Source organism: Carassius gibelio, chromosome A8 (assembly GCF_023724105.1).
Source record: "Carassius gibelio isolate Cgi1373 ecotype wild population from Czech Republic chromosome A8, carGib1.2-hapl.c, whole genome shotgun sequence".
Taxonomy (NCBI): Eukaryota; Metazoa; Chordata; class Actinopteri; order Cypriniformes; family Cyprinidae; genus Carassius; species Carassius gibelio.
This window is the reverse complement of record NC_068378.1, coordinates 3,041,421-3,050,324: the sequence shown is the minus strand read 5'-3', so window position 1 is coordinate 3,050,324 and position 8,904 is coordinate 3,041,421.

Sequence of the window (8,904 nt, the reverse complement as noted above, 5' to 3'; positions counted from 1 at the left end):
AAACTTCAACAACTACTCAACAAAGAGCTTCAGAATGTGGATAATTGGTTCAAAGTAAATAAACTGTCCATAAACGTTAGTAAAACCAACTACATAATATTCTGTCCAAATAAAAAACAACTTAATTTCGAGGATTCAAATTTCAAGATCAAAATAAGGGGAGAGGAAATAAAAAGAGTGAAGACGACTAAATTCTTGGGTGTCTTTATAGATGATCACCTAAACTTTAAACACCATATTGAATATCTTGTCAAAAAGCTATCAAAATATGTTGGTCTGTTCCTTAAGCTTAGACACCTGCTTCCCCACGCAATACTACTTATTCTTTATAAAACCCTCTTTGAACCACATTTAAATTACTGCAATATTATATGGTGCAATACTTATTCTACTCACCTAAAAAAATTAGAAATTCTACAAAAAAAAATAATTCATGCCATATCATGGTCTGATTTCAATGCTCCAACTCGCTCTATTTTCTTTAGGTATGGTCTTTTAAGACTAACTGAATATAATATATTTCACAATGCATGTACTATGTATCAGGTGGTCTTTGGTTTGAATAACAGACTATGTGAACTTGTTCCAATCCACTATCCCCGGCACACTTACCTCACTAGAAACATGCATATCATTACTGGTAAAAAACGGAGATTAAAAAGCACTGGTATGAGTGTAGTGTGCCGGGGACCGCGGATCTGGAATGAGCTGGATGAAAGTCTGAAAACCTCAAGCTCTATTTCTTCTTTTAAACAAAACCTCAAGAAACAATTACTAAACTTGTATACATCTTCCTGATGTACGTACTATTTCTCACTCATGTATGTCAGTATAAATTTCTCAACCTCAAGGTAAACTGTTAAACAAAATTGTATCTGTTAAATGGGATCTCCTTTCTTTTGTTGTATGAATGTGATATATGAAATGTATTATATGTAGGCCACACATTTTTGTAAAAAAAAAATTTCTTTCTCCCCTGGCTTGTCATGGCCCCCTATTATAAGCTTTAGATAGCTTCTTTGGGGACCAGTTCACATGCATGCTCATCTTAAGTTTATATGAATATATGTATGTGTAAAAATGTGAATAAACTCTTCTTCTTCTCTCTTTTTTTTTTTTTTAAAGGCAGTTCATCATATTACTATAATATTATTGTAATATTACTGTTTTTACGGTCTGTTTTTTTTTTTTTTTTATAACTATGGCATAGCTTAACGATTTGTAATTGTGTTTGGTATGTCTGTGATCCAATCTGCTTGCGTGAATTAGTTCAGACAATAATTTATTTGTCCCATGTATCGTATTCGTGTTATAGGAATCATGTCCAAAATTAGACCCTGCCAGAGCAGGAAGATTCGGACCACATGCTTGGTAAGATAAACAAATGATTTATGATACCCCCGAGCCAAGACAAAATCTGATTGGTCAAGACAACATTTGACTTTAAATACTTTGGACACCATGAAATCTTGCTTTTAGTCGGCTTTTAGTCTGCTTTTTAGTCTCTGCTATTAGTCATGCCTGCTCTTAGCTTTTAGCTTGTAGCTTTGCTACCTAGCTTTAGCTTTTAGCTTCTAGCCATGCTGTGTAGTCATCATTGTTCTTTGAGCGCGGTTCTGCATGCTTCAGCCTGCACGCCTGCTGCTACTTAGCCATGATGAGAAGGAACACAACCTTGTCTCGTCAAACTTTATTTCTTTTCTTTTCCGTTTGAGAGTTTCGTGTTCTGAGTTAAGTTTTGTAACGTCGACCATGTCTGCGCATTTCAACTCCAACCAGCCACACAACTCCAGCTTCAGCCAATGCCCAAGCACGGGCTCCCCAAGAAGTCATTTCAGCGACTAAACTTCCAGCCAATCAACGACCTCAGGATAGCCCTTTCAACTGGACTCTTTCACAGGAGACGCAAGTAACTTTACCTCCAGACTGTGACCTTTGCTGGTGTATCTAATATAATTTTAACCTCACTGAGGAACTCAGTGATTCTTTTCAAATTCCCTTTAAATAAAAAGTGAAGTGAAGTGACATTCAGCCAAGTATGGTGACCCATACTCAGAATTTGTGCTCTGCATTTAACCCATCCGAAATGCACACACACAGAGCAGTGAACACACACACACTGTGAGCACACACCCGGAGCAGTGTTCATCATTTATGCTGCGGCGCCCGGGGAGCAGTTGGGGGTTCAGTGTCTGCTCAAGGGCACCTAAGTCGTGGTATTGAAGGTGGAGAGAGAGCTGTTCATGCACTCCCCCCACCCACAATTCCGTCCGGCCCGAGACTAGAACTCACAACCCTTCGATTGGGAGTCCAACCCTCTAACCATTAGGCCACGACTTCCCCAAAATTATTAAATGATTCCCTTTGAGCTAAATTGACCTGTTTCCGTTACATTAGGAATATGACAAATAATTCACGGTTGTAATTAGGTCTGGAAAAGACATCTTTTTACCTTTCACTTTTCAACCACATTTAAACGGAATTTGGACGTCTTTTTATAGACGTCTTTTTGACGACCTGAAAAAGACGTCGTTTCACCTTTCACTTTTCAACTAAATTTTAACGTTGTTTAGACGTCTGCCAATGACGTCTTTTTGACGTCTTTTCAACGAGTTTTTGCTGGGTGGGGAGCTGATCCAGTAATGCCCACAGTTGTTTTCAGTCTATCAATCATAGTGCAGTGATCCACGGTATCAAACAAAAATATAATGGGAATCCAAAACATTATTTAGCTGCTTCGCAACAACCTTTTCTAAAATTTTAGAAAGAAAGGGCAACTTAGAAATAGGCCTGTAGTTTTTTAATGAAGCTGAATAAAGATTGTTCTTTTTCAAGATAGGCTGAACAACAGCATGCTTAAAGCAGCTAGGAACCTGGCCCAACTGAAGAGATAGGTTTAAAATTGAAACCAAACATGGGCCCAGATGATTTATGGATTTTAACAGTAAAGTAGTAGGTAAAATATCAACAGGGCTTTGAGATGGTCTCATCGAGCCCACTAATTCAATGAAGTCATTCAGGGTAATATGGCAGGAAGAGTCCAATATTGAAGGTCTATGATCTTTAACTATATAATGGTTAGCTGATGGAACCAAGCCTGCCCTGACAGCTCTAACCTTGTCCACAAAATGAAACAAAAAGCGATTGCAGTCAACATTTGCAAACACAGGGACAATACATGCAGCAGGAGAAACAATGTTGTTAATAGTTTCAAAGAGAGCTTTTGGATTCTTTTTACAGGCAGAAATCAGATTAGTAAAATAAGAGGCTCTAGCCTCTTTAATCATTTTGTGTAAGTCCCTATAGAGCTCTTTAAGATACAATCGGTGAGTCGCTTTCCATAAGCGCTCAGTTTTCCGACAAACACGCCTTAAGCTACGAATGGCGTCATTCATCCACGGTGATGTATTGACAGATGAAATCTCTCTAGTTTTAAAAGGTGCCACCTTGTCCACCAACACAGTACAGTGATCATTAAAAGCCTGTGCACAAGCGTCTACATCTTTCAAAATAAGAACCAGGCTTGAATCGAATGCAGCTGAAAATTTCTCAACAATACGCTGGTTAATCAAACATGAACAGGACTCTCGTTTAGCAGGGAGAGGATCCTGATCACACACAAGATAAAAAAAATGCAATTGTGATCACTTATAAGAACATCTTCGATACAGACATTATTAATATTTACACCATTAGAAAAGACCAGGGGCCTCATTTATAAAACTGTGCGTAGGATCCTTACTAAAACTCTACGTACGCACAAAAGACAAATAAACGCACACCTGCACGCAATTTTCCCTTTATAAATCACAGCCTACCTGATAATTTACTGCCCTTTATCCGCCCACATTCAACCATATATAGACAATGCAAATTACCTCATTGGCCATGCATATTAAAACGAGCAAGGAAATTTGTGTTTTTTAAAAACAAAATCATGGCAGCAATGGAGAGCAAGGGCAAGAAGCGAAATTTCTCTGAGGCAGAAATAGAGGTTCTTGTGAGTGAGGTGGAGGAAAGGAAGGCTATCTTGTATGGTGGCCACAGCAGTGGAATTACCAATAAAAAAAAAAATATTTAGAGTGGCAACACGTCACTGCTGCGGTAAACGCAGTTGCTTTGGCAAACAGGACGGTTCCAGATGTAAAAAAGAAGTGGTCCGATCTTAAGGTGGGAGCAAAGAAACGGCTTGACTCTCACCGACAGAGTGTGTGTGCGACTGGTGGGGGCAAATGCGCCCCCGATTTGTCCCCAATGGAGACCCGAATGGCCTCGATTCTTGGCCAAACCAGTGTGTGTGGCATTGTGTCTGAGAGGGAGGGAGACACAGATGTGCTGGATACAGGGGAACCAGGTAAATAACTTTATTGCTTGTGTGCTCAATGAAACAAAATAAATTATATTGGTTTAGTCATTATTCTTGAAGAATGGCTATGGAGTTTCCCGATGTCCCCAGCACAAGTGCGTCCCAACCTTATGGCACGGCGGGAAGTGGCCGGGTGCTGACTGAGGCTGTTCTGCAGACACAGAGAGACACCATTAATGCAATTACTGTAATCGCAGATGAGCTTAAGCAAATAAGGGTTGTGCTGGGTGACATTGCATCTACATTAAAAGATCTTGTTAAAAAATGAACCTTTGCAAATGGTGCATTACTTCCTGACGGAGCCTTGCTCCCTGATGATGTCCTTCTTGTTGGGGAGGGGGGTGACCGGGACCTATGATCAACTTGTAAATATTGTAAATATTGAAATATGTCAAAGTAAATTTTGCCATTTTGCAAAGGGTTAATTCCCTTTATCCGCAGTCAGTTCCTCAACTCACCATCAGTGTCGCCAAACTGCTTTGTCTTCAAAATGTGCAGACGCATGGGTCATAGTTTGCGTGTAGGTGCGCATATTTTCACGTCAAGTTTTTCTTTATAAATCCCACCTTTTGCGCAGGAACTGGCGTACGCATGTTTTCAGCCCCGTTTTGTGCGTACGCAAGCTTTATAAATGAGGCCCCTGATCAAGCGTATGTCCCTTGTTGTGCGTAGGGCCAACTACATGCTGAGGGAAATTAAAAGATTCAGTAATATTTACAAATTCAGAAGCATTTGTACAAGTATCATTATCCACATGGATATTAAAATTGCCAACAATTATCACTCTATCCAGCTTAATAATAGATGATAGGAAGTCAGAAAAATCAATGAGAAAAGAGGCCGCTGGCTCAGGTGGCCGGTACACTAGAATACAATAAAATGAGCTTGAGCGACCCACCTTAATCATCTTTAAATCAAAAGAAGAGTACGTGTCAGCGCTCACTGACTGGCAGATAAAACGTCTTTTAAAAAACACAGCAAGACCTCCACCCCGACCTGTGAGTCTTGGCGTGCTGATAAAATTACAGTCCATAGGACAGAGTTCATTTAAGTAATAATATTCCATATTCCGTTGCCAAGTCAATCAATCAATCACCTTTATTTATATAGTGCTTTAAACAAAATACATTGCGTCAAAGCACTGAACAACATTCATTTGGAAAACAGTGTCTCAATAATGCAAAATGATAGTTAAAGGCAGTTCATCATTGAATTCAGTTATATCATCTCTGTTCAGTGGAAATAGTGTCTGTTTTTACTTGCAATCAAGTCAATGATATCGCTGTAGATGAAGTGACCCCAACTAAGCAAGCCAGAGGCGACAGCGGCAAGGAACCGAAACTCCATCGGTGACAGAATGGAGAAAAAAAACCTTGGGAGAAACCAGGCTCAGTTGGGGGGTCAGTTCTCCTCTGACCAGACGAAAACCAGTAGTTCAATTCCAGGCTGCAGCAAAGTCAGATTGTGCAGAAGAATCATCTGTTTCCTGTGGTCTTGTCCCGGTGGTCGTCTGAGACAAGGTCTTTACAGGGGATCTGTATCTGGGGCTCTAGTTGTCCTGGTCTCCGCTGTCTTTCAGGGCAGTAGAGGTCCTTTCTAGGTGCTGATCCACCATCTGGTCTGGATACGTACTGGATCCGGGTGACTGAAGTGACCCTCTGATCTGGACACAGACTGGATCTGGTGGCTACGATGACCTCGGAACAAGAGAGAAACAGACAAATATTAGCGTAGATGCCATTCTTCTAATGATGTAGAAAGTACGGTGTTATGTGAAGTGTTTCCGGTTCCGGTTTACCTAATTAATGCAGCCTAAAAATCCTTTAACGGATTTGGATATTAAAAGCATATTAGTATGTTATGTGTATGCCAGGTTAAAGAGATGGGTCTTTAATCTAGATTTAAACTGCAAGAGTGTGTCTGCCTCCCGAACAATGTTAGGTAGGTTATTCCAGAGTTTAGGCGCCAAATAGGAAAAGGATTTGCCGCCCGCAGTTGATTTTGATATTCTAGGTATTATCAAATTGCCTGAGTTTTGAGAACGTAGCGGACGTAGAGGAGTATAATGTAAAGTCTCCGTAAGCAACATGAAATCCATGCTTTTGGAGGTAAATAAATCGCTGAGCAGAAGAGACTTGTTTGCAATTGAACGGGCATTTATCAGACCCATCATGAGCGGTGCAGGAACACCTGAAGCAGAGAAAGAGGCTCGTGGCAGCGACCTCAGATGTACCAAACACACACCGTGCGCTATTGATAGCAATCTTTCTTTAGAAAGCCACGTTTCTAGCATTTGTACAACTGCATTTTTCCATCGCAAAAAAGATATCTAAAAATCTCAAAACTCTGGCAATTTGATAATACCTAGAATATAAAAATCAACTGCAGGCAACAGATCCTTTTCCTATGTAGCGCGTAAACTGGAATAACCTTCCTAAAATTGTTTGGGAGGCAGACACATTCTTCCAGTTTAAATCTAGATTACAGACCTATCTCTTTAACCTATCTTACACATAACACACTAATGTGCTTCTAATGTCTAAATCCGTTAAAGGATTTGTAGGCTGCATTAGAGACTCTTTCACCTAGATATCACACTATAGAGACTGTGTCTGTTCCCTGAACTAGAAAATACAAAAAACGTCCAAACCAAGTTAAGGTTAACAATTTAATTGAGGTTCAACAAATAAAAAACAAATGCAATATGGATAAACAAATGATAAAGCTTGGCTTATTGAATATCAGATCCATTTCTACAAAAACACTTTTTGTAAATAATATGATAACTGATCATAATATAGATGTGCTCTGTTTGACAGAAACCTGGCTAAAACCTGATGATTACATTATTTTAAATGAGTCCACCCCCCAAGATTACTGTAATAAACACGAGCCACGTCTAAAATTCAAAGGGGGAGGAGTTGCTTCAATTTATAACAACGTTTTCAGGATTTCTCAGAGGGCAGGCTTCAAGTATAACTCGTTTGAAGTAATGGTGCTTCATATAACATTATCCAGAGAAACAAATGTTAATGATAAATCCCCTGTTATGTTTGTAATGGCTACTGTATACAGCCCACCAAGAGTTTGGTGATTTTACATCCGAGTTAGTCCTGGCTGCAGATAAAGTTTTAATGGTGATTTTAATATCCATGTTGATAATATAAAATATGCATTGGGATCAGCATTTATAAACATTCTGAACTCTATTGGTGTTAGACAACATGTTTCATGACCTACTTATTGTCGAAATCATACTCTAGATTTAATACTGTCACATGGAATTGATGTTGATATTGTTGAAATTATTCAGCCAAGTGATGATATCTCAGATCATTATTTAGTTCTGTGCAAACTTCATGTAGCCAAAATTGTAAATTCTACTTCTTGTTACAAGTATGGAAGAACCATCACTTCTTCCTGATGTATCTAAATTCCTTAGCATATCCAAAACCTCAGACCAACTTGATGATGTAACAGAAACTACGGACTCTCTCTTTTCTAACCCTTTAAATACAGTTTCTCCTTTACGCTTAAGGAAGGTTAAGGAAAACAGTTTGACACCATGGTACAGTATAATGAGCATACTCGCACCCTAAAGAGAGCAGCCCGACAAATGGAGCGCAGCTGGAGGAAAACAAAACTATAGGTATTTCGTATTGCTTGGCGGGATAAGTAACATATCCTACAGAAAAGCATTAAAAACTGCTAGATCCGATTACTTTTCTTCTCTTTTAGAAGAAAACAAACATAACCCCATGTATTTATTCAATACAGTGGCTAAATTAACGAAAAATAAAGCCTCAACAAGTGTTGACATTCCCCAACACCACAACAGTAATGACTTTATGAACTACTTTACTTCTAAAATCGATACTATAGGAGAGGAAGAATTGTTAAACTTGTTAAATCATCTAAACCAACAACATGTATGTTGGACCCTATACCATCTAAGCTCCTAAAAGAGGTGCTTCCAGAAGTCATAGATCCTCTTCTGACAATTATTAATTCCTCATTGTCATTAGGATATGTCCCCAAAACCTTCAAACTGGCAGTTATTAAGCCTCTCATCAAAAAAACACAACTTGACCCCAAAGAACTAGTTAATTATAGACCAATCTCGAATCTCCCTTTTCTGTCCAAAATACTAGAAAAGGTGGTATCCTCACAATTATATTCCTTCTTAGAGAAAAATGGTATATGTGAGGATTTCCAGTCAGGACCGTATCATAGTACTGAGACTGCTCTCCTTAGAGTTACACATGATCTGCTCTTATCATCTGATCGTGGGTGTATCTCTCTATTAGTTTTATTGGATCTTAGTGCTGCGTTTGACACAATTGACCACAATATTCTTTTGCATAGACCTGAACACTTTGTTGGCATCAGTGGAAGTGAATTAGCATGGTTTAAATCATACTTATATGACTGCCATCAGTTCGTAGCAGTGAATGAAGATGTATCATATCGATCACAAGTGCAGTATGGAGTACCTCAAGGCTCAGTACTAGGGCCACTACTCTTCACGCTTTAAATGT